General features: G+C 39.0%; 1 protein-coding gene across 8 annotated transcripts in view; it reads left to right on the top strand.

The window, feature by feature from the left end:
- The window catches only part of LOC121595863 (probable G-protein coupled receptor 158), a 68,602-nt gene that overhangs the window by 10,577 nt on the left and 44,214 nt on the right, over nt 1-13,811 (top strand). For all 8 annotated transcript variants that reach the window (XM_041920186.1, XM_041920182.1, XM_041920184.1 and 5 more), the window contains one exon: nt 3,331-3,903. The gene's annotated coding sequence lies outside the window, so the exon portion shown is untranslated. The remainder of the gene's footprint in view (nt 1-3,330; nt 3,904-13,811) is intronic.

Below are 13,811 nucleotides of genomic sequence, written 5' to 3'. Positions count from 1 at the left end.
GCGTATACCTTTTTTCTTTATTTTCTACATGATGGATAAGTAATTTGCAACGCTCTGCCGGATATAGAGAGGAGCTTTTGCGAGAGGCAAAAATAGTTCAAAGCAGTTGTAAACAAAAAATCGATATTATGCTATATCCCAAATCCGATCAGACCAGGGATTATGTTTTTCCTTTGACATTCTCCTAGATTGGTCTGGGGATTTGTTAATCCTAGCAATAAATTTTCATGAGCAACTGACACTTGGTCCGAATATCGACCCCGTTCTAAACTGGGTACGTTCCACCAGACGGCCACCTTATCATAATCCTGCATTCACATAATTTAACACAAATTGTTTTGACATTTTTGAAACATTTTATTTTTTTAACATACTATTACATTGCACTTGCTATAAAGACATCGAACTTTTCATTTTTTTATTCGGGTCATCTATTGATCTTCATTTATTCATTTATGTATATATTAATTAGTTATATTTGTGCTTCGTCATCTCTTTTTTTTTTCATTTACTTGCTTGATCTTCCAATTCGTATATAAATGTTTCATTTTATTTTTATTTAAATTTACGTGTTTACGACTTTGGCCGTATTTTTTGTGTATATAAATATATTCATTTATTTTATGCACGTTTATTTTCATTTGTTGATTTATTGATGTAATTCTTTAGTTATCTTTGTCATCTATTCATCTGCAGATATGCATTAAATACATTTTTTTCTTCTATTTCTTAATCACGAGACTAAATATTTGCAGTACAATATACAATACATTTAAATGGTATTTATCAATTTTGTCTTTTTGATTCTTTCTAAGTCTTCTAAAACAAGGTTCTCAAAACTGTAGTCCGTGGCATTCACTGAAGTAGTCCGTGAAAGAATTATTTTTTTAAAGAATTGCTTATTACAACACATATCGTCAATTTTTCGGCCGGTCTCGTAGTACAGTCGTCAACTCGTGCGACTGAACAACATGCCCGTCATGGGTTCAATCCCCAAATGGACCGTGCCGCCATACGTAGGACTGACTATCCTGCTATGGGGGGAAATCAATAAGTCACTGAAAGCCAAACCCACAAGTGGTGCAGGCAGGCAGGCCTTGACCGACAACGGTTGTTGAGCCAAAGAAAAAAAAATCGTCCATTTTTCATTTATCAAGTTTACACTTTCAACAGGTCTAGAAAAAAAATTTAACATATTTTTTATCACAAAGTTTTAAAATAAGTCTGAAAATTATACCCCCTCAATACCTGTGAGTCGAGGCAAACATATTTTTAAAGTCAAATGGTCCGATATTCTAAAAAGGTTGGAGAGCACTGCTATAAAACCGTAAAATCACGTAGAATCATCGTAGAATCGCAAATATTTTATTGAAATCACTTTAAAATGATTAATCCCTTTTGTATATTTTTAATCCAATCATTATACTAATTTTTAATTAATCCCTATAACACCGCCATTCACCTACGAAGCTCCACGTGTCTGTGTCCTTTTCAACACAACAACTCAAAACCTACGGATGTAACGAATTTGCCAAGCAAAGTCACCTTCACCTTTGACAGTTTATTGCCTCTTTATCGAAAAGGGTTGTCAAGGGACAGGTTTCAGCCTCATTACGAATAAACGATCGAAAATCATGTTGCCAAATGTCAACGTCCTTGTGGGCCTTATGTTGAATCCTTTCCCAAGAAACTCAATGTTTTCTTATGGTCTTTCAGCCTAACCTCACAGTACTAAAAGCCTGCTGAATTCTTCATAGTCAGTAATTCTAAGAAACCGTATGGCAAAATGGATGCTTCAATTGGTCTCCCGAGATTTGTGTACAACCTTATTGCTAGGAATATCAATTTGTCTGGTGGGACGTTTGTATTTGCAATTCCACGATAAAAATTCGTCCCACCAACTAAGTGTGTAATCCTTTCTGTTTGTTCGGCTTTCGCTACCCCAGATGTGGAGTTTTATTGCAGAAGAAGAGTCTGCCTGAAACTGATTCTTTATTTTTTTAAGATGGATTTCTAATAGGTGTAACTCATCGCTCATCATAATGTATAGAAAATATCAATTATTACAGTATAATCTAACTTTTTCAGCATGCTATCCAGAAAAAGATGAAAGAAAACAAAAATGCTTTCTTACATGCATACCATGAGTGCCTGTTTACGCAACCACGTACGACATCCAAATAATTGACTTCATACGAGCAGGGTATCACATCTGCTCTAAGGATCAACTACCACTCAACAATATTACCACAAATACTGACCGACCATCTCTTCTTCTCGTTTCCCCACAACACGGAGACGAGGGCAACAGGCAACATCTTGAAATTGGCAGTTATCAAGATTCACGTCACTATCATTTACCCTCTTATCTGACCCGGTCCTTCACGTACCATCCGTGTCAGTGTTTGGTCACATATTTTCCCTGATTGTTTTCAGAGTAATCTGCACAAACACAAAAAAACGATCAGAACCACTTCGATTGAAGGGTTCAAAGCGTGGGGCCCTATCCTTAAGCCAGACGATCGTCAGCAAAGTGGTGATGCTCGCGTAATAACAAAATCGACTCCGATTGGAAAGGATATTGGGTCATACGTGCTCTACATACACCTCTACTATCCTTACCAGCTTGAGCTTTTGGGGGCTTACCACCAATATTTCACCAGTGTTGTTTTGGTTTTTTTCTTGCGACTCTTTCTCCTCATAGTGCTAGAATTCATAGTGCTAACGCTAGCTCACGGTTAGTGTTGCAGAATCATCACCATGAACCTCGAACTGCACCACTAACTCCTTCCCTCTTTTCCCCAGCGTCATGTGTGTGTACGTTGAAATTGAGGCCAACATCGAAAGGGCATGATGCATCCTATGAGAGTACCATGTCAATGGCCTCGACTTCACTCTACTGTTTTGCTATTCAAGAACCGTGCAGATGGTTCGACTGTCGAGCGATGGCACAACAGTTATCGTTCCCCTTTTCGCACAAATGTGTTTTGAGTGAAGATACACATTAAGATTACGCCAAGAATCGGATCAGGACAATTTGATGCCAGCAAAGAAGGAAAGGAAATACATGGTGCGCTTTATTGTTATGATTATCACTAACGAGCATCGTTTCGAAATCAAATACAGCATTCACGCAAGACACTGATGATTGATGATAAACACAACGTCAATCTTTAACCACTGTGGCAACGTTATTTCGTGAATCATAAATCCAAATTTGTTACTAACTTCGCCACTTCAAACGCTTGAGTAAAGTTTTCTATTTCATCTTTTGCGTCAAATTGCACTCATTACTGAAAGGCCCTTCTTACTTCTCTTTTCCAATTACAGAAATACAACCTTCATCGTTCGGATTATTAGTAGCAATAAGAAGTAGACGATTCGCTGTCGTGTTTGCACCATGTGCTCTTTTCTCGATACCATTCGTGTTTTCCATTCTCAACTACTATCTCTCGAAACAACGAAACCTGATACACGAGTGGTGCGTGCATAAATGTGTTCAGTCCAAACGCAACACTTTCATCTACAAGTGTGTTCATAAAAATTGGAATAACCTACGTGAAACAGCGACGATCGACCTCGTGGCAACATCGAAGGTGACTTCAAAATCTTGTCTGCACTCGGTGAGCTGCACGTATATGGTTCATAAAATACATTCCAGAGGGCAGTAAAAAAAAGAACACCCGTTCGTCGGTCGCCATTTAAGAACAGTATCCACAGTATCGAGAGCGGGACAGCGTTGCACAGCGTTTGGCTTCTAGCAAAACTTTCGGAAAACATACAGATACATCGTACGAAAATAAATCAAATTCCGGTAACGATGCCGACACCGCTGGACAGTGGACGGCTTGCGGTCGGTTCAACAAGTGGCTCGACCTTAGCGTCAGATCGAGCGTGAAGAGGGTAAGTGTTTTTCTTTTCCCACCTTTTTTCCCTCATTCTGTCGTTTGGTTACCACCCGTGTAACCTGTGTAAGGCCCTCCCATATTAATTTTAAACCGAATTTCCGTAGCCGAGTATGATGAGTGTTTGGATTTGAACCGCTTGGTAGAGAGGTTGGACGGTTTTATTTATTTGCCAATGAAACCCGCTATCTCGAACTCGTAGCGCTTGTTTAAAAAAGACAGAAAAATAATAATTGCATCCTTCATTACAAGGAATAAAGTGAAGGAGAGATAAAAAAGGCAACCAACATAAAGCGCGTACTTCGGCTATATGTTTAATGAACTGTATTCTAAAAAATTCTCAACGCCATGATAGTAATTCAATTTTAGTAATGTTAGCAAACGTTCTCCCATTATACATGCAATATAATACAAATGTGCATTAAGACCTTTAAAGTCCTCATTATTCCAAATGATGGGAGGGAATTTTGATAGCCCCAAAGCAACTCAAACCACCTCCCTTAAGGGTTCATCCAACAAAAACCTTTCCTGGGAAAGCACGTGGCCAAACGACTCCACGCTAATTTCAAAACGATTGCAATAGTAAAAATAATCATTTCACCGTTCAGAACCATCAATCCCCGCAGGGAGTCAAAACGAGGAGTAGTGGGGGCGTTTTTTATTGCGCCCTGCTAAACCTCATTCCCCACTCACGCCTCGGATCCGTGGTGATCTCCTTTAATTTATGTTTATTTTGGCATCGGTTGAACGAGATGCACCAACAAGGGGCCTCGAACCCAAACACGTCCATCTCGTAACGGTGCCAAGATCGAAAATTGCTTTTAATGAATCATAACGAAAGGTTTACGGATTATTTGCGCCGATCCCGCACGCCCTCGTTTTTATTCCAAATTACGACTTGTTTGCAAGTATTTTGCGTAAACAAATCGCAACATCTTTTATTATAAGCGCACAATCACAACCAAGCCAATGATGCGTGACTATCCTTGCTTTTATGATAGCCAGCTTGCAAACCATAATGGACGATGATGATAATTTGCGCTCGTAAACGCACTCGGAAGTGGTTGGTGTCTATTCTTTAGCGGAAAAGGAGTGTTTTTCCCCAATCATTTACTTGATTTCTATTTACACGGATGAAGTAAAAGTATGTAAACAGTGAGCAGCGAAATGTAGGTCATACTCTGCCTGTGCATGTTGCAATGGACGGCGTTTGATGCGCACAAAGATGAACAAAACCTGCCTTGCATCAACCGTTGCAATAGTGGCAGAATAAACACTGAGAAGCTGCCTAAGAATCTTCATTGCTTACCATTGCTCTACGGAAGTGTAGTATGGTTTATCTAACAATTTACTGCCGTGAACTCGTGAGGGTGGTTAGTACAAACTTCATCTAACTCAACCAAAGCTTCCAAAATGGCAATGGTTCGACACACTCCTTGCTTGGCAGAAATTACCCAATCCCGAATTTTAACCGCCTTTTAACGAGCACGAGTACGTTTCTGTGCTACGTCGCGAGCAGTAAAGCGCGAAGTGATAATGAAATGAATCATTTTTCACGCTTACGGGTTTTTCTCTCTTTTTGACCCAATCCCATTTCATTCTCACTCCATTTTTTCCATGCTTAGGGCGCAGAGGCGCCGTTCTTTAGCGTGGTTGTTTGTGTGCGAAGGCCGGACACACTTTCCATACTTTATGTTGTGTGATGAGAAGAAACGAAAGTTTGTTGTTATGAAAAGCTGAAAATGATCATCCTGGGAAACTAAGCTGGACCTGGGCGGTTGTTTCCGTAGCGAATCGTTGTGGGATTTTTAAACAAAAGGTTGCTCTTGGTATCGGTGTTAGAAAGGAAAAACAAAAAAGACAACTACAAGTAAATGTTAGTGTAAGCAAGTGATTGACAAAATGGCATCATATGTCGAGCAATTCTTCATACGTATTTCACAAACATTTCCAAAATGCTTCCAATTAAGTAACGTTTTCAGTCAAACTTGGAGAATTGAGCGTGTGATGCAGATATCAGGCGATAGAGATTATTTCATTAAAAATTTAATTGTATTATTGCACTTATATAATTTTCATTTTCAATTTTCCTTCAACAACTTTCTTTTACAATAACAAAACATATTTTAAATTAAAAAAGTGAAATGATTATTTCTTTTCACTTTTTCCTATGCCTCGGCCAGCCGCTCGCTCAATGCCACGACCACGCTGCTAACAACCGGATGTGACATGTGGTCCACGGACGTCAGCAAGCAAAGCAGAAAACATGCAATGCGATCCTTTCAAAAAGGGTTTTTTTTTATGGAAATGATAATGAAGGCATGGCAATCGTTTCACATCCGTTTTACTGTTAGTTGCTCGTTGGCTCCACTACGTGTTCGTCGTTCGTCCTTAGCCGCCTCGAAGCTCGCTTATGAATATGAATGAAGCTCGCCATTCCCCTGTTCTCGAATACACGTCCGTGGATTTATCCACTGTAAGACGATTTTGCCAAGAAACACCACCATCACAGCATCCAAAGTCTGTAAGATCGTTCCCTCCTAGCTTCGAACGTTTGTCGTGTTCGGGCGTACGGATCACACACACACAAATAGTCATAAGCGTGCGTTGACAGTGACACTGGATTTTCCGGTTTCACCATACATGCGCACACAAAGTTTGGATAACAAAAACACTCACAGCAATCCCACGTTTACATTCCACGGTCCCACGTGACGGAGGTGAAGGGGATTGAGTTTGAATAATAAAAACTATGTAAATGGAACCACCGGAACGAATGCGATCAGATCAATGAAAGATGGTAAACCCTATTTTGCAGTTTCAAATTTGCAATGCCGCAAGCGTTGATCAATGCATACCCCGAATTCGGTTACACTTGGTTGTGCAAATGTATAGTTTTGCTGCCCATCAACAGTATCTACTGAGTTATATTTCAAACATACCTCATTCCTAGATAAAAACAAAACCTAATGGGTGATAACGCTGGACGTTTCGTGAAAAAGTTGTTTCTACTAAATTGACATTTACATATTTCCCGTGTTCGATATAGACATACAACATACAGACTAAAAATAATTGATTTCTCTTTTCCAAGCCCCATGCAAACGGGGCTTCTGTCAGGGGTTTTACATAATTTTCTATTACTTTTACCGAAAAACATGCCGCAGAAAAACTCAATTTCGTAAGATGCTTTTTTGGCCCCATTTGTCACGTACCACCAAACGCCCTTTTCAAACGCCGTGGGCTCGCATGGCACCAATCCATTGGCCCCAATCACATTATGCTTTTCTTGCGATGGTTAATTTGCATAGATCCTATAAATTATGGTACGCGAGACGCAACCATTACCGTTCGCCTTGCGGTTGGTTCCGTTTCGATTTCATTAGATTTTACAAGATCAGCGTTGTAATATCCTGCTGCAAGGGTGTTCATTTTTCACGTCCGGCCGTTGTTTTATGAATCATCGGAAACTGCGATACACAAAAAACATACACACACACACACACACACACCTTGCAACACTTCCGTACCTTAAACAAGAAGTAAGGCGCAGAGATTAAACGCATCTAATACTGATTCATCACGCGTTGTTATTCCTCAGCAATAGTCTACACCCCGAACGAGTAAACGACCCAAAAGCAATCAAGTTTTTAATGTAAATGAAAACGTTGACCGTTGACATAGCAAAGAAAAGCCCCCGGGGGCCTGTGAGTGCCAGTAAACCAGTACGACTGCTCCCCATCCCTGGCCATCTGGCTCGAGAGAACAATTTATCAAATATTTGCGCAAAGGTACAACAAGGAACGACAAGGACGGCTCACCCGGTACCAACCACCACACAAGTGTGTCGTTATGTTTGCTGATGTGTGTGTATGTGTGTGTGTGCGTATGTGTTATTTTAAAGACATAAGCAAAGAAGCTGCTCTCAGTAGGTAGCCACATCAAGCGTTGGAAAGGGATGAAAACTTTCGTAATGTTCCACAGCCTGGATGTTATCTTACGTATTAGGGAAAACTGGGCACAACGGGGTGAGTAGAGATTAAAAGTTGTAATTACTAAGCCATAGTCATATCACTTTCATGATGAATGTAAACCGGGATAGAGGTCACAAATGTAAAGCAAAGAACACACAGACACAGAGAGAGATAGCAAGAATGGACTGCTCATACACTCATACAGCATACACATATACAGCTCGGGTTTTGAAAGAGTTTATTATTTGTACTTTAAGCTTACATTATTTCCATGTGCAGTATGGCCTTGGAAACCTGCTAAGTTAGATACGGTTATCATTTCACTGCCTGGAGAATACTTGTATAGCCATTTTGAAACAACCTATAAAGGTAAATGAAAATTGTCACTCGTTTTAATTAATCGTTATAACTAAATTTATAGAAATTAACAATCATCATAGTGATGCAAGGTTCGAGTCTCTCAAAGCATCTAGCGTCTTCCGATATTGAAATATATTGATAATTAGAGAAACAGTTAATGGAAGGCTTAACGAAGCAAGCCAATTTTTGTAAATAGAGTTTGCAAATTGGCAGTTTAAATAATGTTAAAACGCCATACAAAACCATTTATCTAGTCCAGTGGTTGTCAACCTTTTTGCAGCTTCACCCCCCATGTAGAGTGCATGTAGGATGACATTTCTCACTCACAAGGTCATGAGCGGGAGGGAGCGTGGTAACCCATGGTATTTAGCGAAATTTTGATTTAAATTCCCCACGGCTCGATCAGACACGGTTAGTTGATATTCAATTATACATATATTCAATTATAATATATTCGCTAAAGCAAAAATATTTACTGAAGAAATGTTAAAGACTATTTCAATTGTTGTTGAAAAGTTTATAAAAAAATATATAATTCTTTTCTTAATGAAAAAAGTAAACAAATATGTTTGTAAAACTCAATGTAAAATTTATAATTCATTTCTTACAGAAAAAACTAATAAAATCAATTTTATAATGTATCTTTTTGTAGACACAATTGGCGAAATCCAACATAACATAACGCAAGTGTCAATTGAGTTTAAAAAATACTAGCCGGATGATGAATATTGTTCCACTGGCAGTCACTGTCACAGAATTAGCTAAATTAAAAAGAGTGTTTGATTAAGCTATTGGGGTATTCATATAGAGCTTATGATTAGACTGCTACCACTAAGTCAACATTTCATATCACACGACAAAGCTTTTTCTACCGTAAAGAGGCGCTATAATAAACAAACAAATAACTTCTAAAATTTAGCTTATTTATCATTTAGTTTGTCTACCGAGGTGTAAGTTTTTCGAAACTTCATGTGAAATCAAACTATAGTTTTAGGGATATTATTCCAAACAAATTTCTTGCACGTCACTCTAAGCAACAAGTATTGTTCTATTGCTAAACCGCTAAACACGTTCTCAAGATAAATAAATAAAGGTCTCATTATTTTACTTCGTTTCACAACGAAGGCTATTCGCTAAAAGTAACACAAGAGAGTTAACTGTCATGGAAGGTTTTCAATTTATTCATCACATCAGACCAGAATCGAGCGGCTATGGTATTATATTTATTTCTATTATATATGTACCATAACCACCACCACCATCTCCAAGAATCTCATGACGTGAGCGTTTGTCTATAACGCATGCTGTACAACTTTTATGACGAATTGCAGAATTCCGGATGGTGATGGGATGTGCCAACTGGAGGCGATGAAATATACCGGCAATAACTCGGCAGAAAATCTCTCCTCAGCGGCATCAGAGATACTTCACTCCGCTCACAAACCGTAAAAAAATCCTTCTCGCTTGCCTTGAACCCACTGTTGATTGATTTTATATGTTGAAGATTTTTCATCACCTTCAACCTTAAAAAAGGTGCGTGCACACGTAAGAGACCTCGCACCTCAATCCTTTATTTCAACAAAAAGCAAAACGGTGCCTGAAGCTCACACTTGAGAACCATCGTGAACGGCAAGTTGGACAGCAAAAAGGTGGAGGAAAAATGAATTTTCATGTGCTTGCATAAAATGTTTCTCCTTAGAAGTTGGTATCCAACCAGGCCCATGGCATCTACAACGTGAGATTGAAGAAATAGCAGCCGCGACCGCGAATGTAAGGAGCGTGCGTATTGTAACATCGCAACAGTAAGAACATGGCGTAAAGTTTGCAGTTCTCCCCGCCGTTGTTTCAATCTATTACCCTCTCCTCTCCCATTATAAAAAAGCTCCTCGAGGGATGTTGGTTTTGGTTGGAAATTGATAGGGATCAGCAGTGAAACGGCCCGGAAATGAATGAATCGTTTTGCGTTTAGTTTATTTGCGTAAACTTTACAAACTGCCACTGGCTGTTGGGCTGTGTGCCGCGCTCATTCAACTGAACATTTGATTCCATTTTCCAAGTTTTGCTTGAAATGCTCCCGGAGAAAAACAAGAGTATACTACACGTGCCATTACGATAAGAATTTTGATAAATTAAAATTAATGTTTACCTGTCCTACACAAGTGACTTTATACTGCGTTGCTTCAAACTAAGGAAACGTTGTGCCTATAAAGAAGGCTTTCAACAGTATTTCAAACATATGACATATATGTTGATGTTTGTAAATACTAAAACAAACATCACTTAACTTGGCTACGAAGAATACATATTAATTGCTGGCGATCCTTGTGCATTTGAACCTCAAACTATACCTGATATAAACACGTGTATTTATGAAAAATTATACCAAACCACCACCGTTAAAAGATTATACGCACACAATCGGCGTAGCGTCATCTCAAAACAGTCGTGTAGGACGTGAAAAATAAAATAAAAAACTACAAAGGCACTTTTTTACCCTGGACCACAAAGTTATCCTCGTTCAATCACCAAAAACGATTATGCTGTCTGACATTTTATCAGTTTCGAAAAAGTTCTCATCTTCGAGCACCACTCCTCCGCGCATAATTCGGCATGTTACTGCGTTAAACGAAGGCATTTGGACATCTGGCGGAAATCATATTTCATGCCTTATTTAGCGGAAAATTTGGCTTTCTGGAGGTTGAGTTTTCTTCGATTCGATGTTCGTTTTGAGCAACATTTCATAAAAAATAATCATTGTTGTTTCATTTTTATTGAGCTTTTTATTGTTTACATTTTACAAAACAGTGTCTTCCGGTAACAAAATTCGCTTCTCCTAGGGAAATTTAGACGACAAAACTTCGTAAATCAGGCGATAATCAGTTAGTATAGATTCATCATCTTATTAGCTGTTTTTGGTGCTTCCTGATATGAGTAGTTCTTATCCATCATTCACAAATTTCTACATGAGCACATATGTGTCTCATCAAAATTCTGGTGAACTTTTTTTATTACTCAGCCATAACATTTGCTCGGGTTGGAATAGTGTTGTGCATAATGACTCACTGTAATGACTCACAGTGAATGAGTTACTACTCGATACGGAGATTAAACTCTTCAAAAGTGAGTTAAAGATTTAACTTAACCTTCTAACTCATTAACTGTAAGTAAACCACGCTACTCACGCTATTCCGATCAGTCGGCCTAAACGGTATTCGTTTTCTTCAGATAAATTAAAACATTGCAAAATAATTATTAACGTATCTTTTCAAGTTTGCTAATGTTTGAACTTTTATTTGAACTAAATTTGAACTATTTCTCTGCCACAAAATATGATACAAAAATCTTTTTTTTTTTTTATCATGTTAAGTACCGTACTCCATCCAAACGGAATTCTAGCAACAACAACAACAACAACCAAGCCAATCGATAAGAAACAATCAACATCGAAATAGATTTCCTCCAATCAAGATATCATTTTCCAGAGAGCTGTAAAACGTGCACATGTACTGAAATCATCGAACGATATTGATAAAACACACACAGAACGAAGTAACACAGGACACAGTGTGACGATTCCATTAGAAATCTGATTGTAATCGGCTCAGCATCTCAGTCCCTCGCAGTGGCTGCAGTGATTGGAAACAGCGATCAAATGCACGCTTTTCGAACACAGAAAGAACCAAAGATAAACGACAAAACGCGAGTGTACGGAATGGAATTAAAACAAACTCAACTACAATGCTAATCTTATCGTAGCTTCACAGTTGTGGCCAAATCCCTAGCTCAGCAGGAACGAAACGTTCGCCATCAGCCGGGCGATTGATGAGATAAATTGCGGGAATTGTCATTCCAGTTGGATTACCATTTTTTCATTCATCCGTCAACGATTGCATCGGAGACGAACCATATCCATCCAATCAATGCCCTTGCAATGGAGAAGAATTTGCTCCTCATTCGTTTTTTTTTTTACTGTTTGTTACTCATTTGCTATATTCGGCGCTAGTCAAAAAACGAAAATTCAGCATGTTAAGAAAGTACAATGAATTTTTATCTGCCTGATTTGACGTGGAGTTGGAAAAAATCTAACCATCCACAATTTCATTCAGTAGAGTACGGTTCAACAATTGGCAACCACTCACCACATTGGTCAAACAAACGGAGATCCTGATTTAGGCGATACACTGACAACCCACAATGACAGTTTTCGGCCGTATCGTGCAGATTTTGTCAGCTAGACATCTATTGTTCCGCTAAACGTTCCGTCAGCATAGCACGGTATGATAATCCAACTTTTTAGCAAAAGCCTTCCGTAAACCACTAACGAAACCCACACAAAACTAAGCCGGATGATCAATGAGAACGATACGTGCTGGGCGTAGTAGCTGGCCATTTCCGAGGAATGTTTGCTGCGCCAGTTTGTACTGTCACATAACATCTGTCACCGTTTGACCATGGCCATTCCGACGAACTGTTCTCAATCCAGCCTTCCATTCATGCTCCTTTGCCATGCTGGGATATCCGATTTTACAATACGAAACTTTATCGATCTGGGCAGGACAACGGTGCCAGCAACGCTGCTATTCCGGAAGGTTTTATCCCGAGCCGAAAGCTTCACTAATTAAAGTGATAAAATTTTGAGTACCTCCCTCAGCTTTATATTGTGTGTAGAAAAAGTGCGGTGAGGGACAGCGGGACGTGGGTAGTTGATTCGAGGCATGCTCACTGTGTGCCGTTTTTCATGTCGAGTGGCTCTCTTTTGTGATGAGCATGCAAGCAGATGATTACGATAGTGGAATAATTAACACAAAACGTTTTATGAGTTTAACCACCCCCCAACAAGTAGCTTCAGCAGTGGCCACATTGCTACGGAAAGCTATCGGGTAAATTAGTTTTGCTTTGTGTGAGTAGGGATACCCGTTTGTGTGCCGTACTTTGTATGCCTAGCTTTGCTGGGGGCGTAAACTATGTTTGCACAGTTTCGAGACAGCTGGAGTTATAATTTTGTTTGCAGCACGTTAGATATATAGAGAGAGAGAAAGACGTGTACAAAAGAAGTAGTAACGTAAAAACGCGGAGAATACTGATTATTTTTGCTGTCCTCTTTAATATTTGATTCTTTAGTTTTATTTAGTACACCAAATTATTTTCCCCGATTCAGTGTTTTGCCCGAGTCTATCTCGGGGAAGCAGATCGCTTTTGTAGAGATTTTCCCGAGTGAGACTCTAACTGATTGTTTCCCCCGTTTTGTTGCGTTCTTCGTCGCGCGGCGTTGTGGAACAGCTGTGGGATGACTCACTAGCGATTACGATATGGTTGATGTTATTGTCTGCACTGAAACTGAACTTCTAAGAAACAATTTTATTCAAGACATGATAACTGCACACGTAATGCGATAAACTTTCTAAAATCGCAACGCTACTGAAAGCATGCAATCCATCTTGAAAAAAACAATAATTGAATGATTTATTGTCACTACAAACATTATCACTTTCAAGCATGTTTTAATAGAAAATACCAGGAATATCGACTTGAACATTTTTTTAGCATTTGTTAAGTGTAATTCTTCGAAATC

Source organism: Anopheles merus, chromosome 3R (assembly GCF_017562075.2).
Source record: "Anopheles merus strain MAF chromosome 3R, AmerM5.1, whole genome shotgun sequence".
In the NCBI taxonomy this organism is placed as follows: Eukaryota; Metazoa; Arthropoda; class Insecta; order Diptera; family Culicidae; genus Anopheles; species Anopheles merus.
The sequence above is the reverse complement of the archived record's forward strand: the minus strand, read 5'-3'. Positions and strand labels throughout refer to the sequence as shown.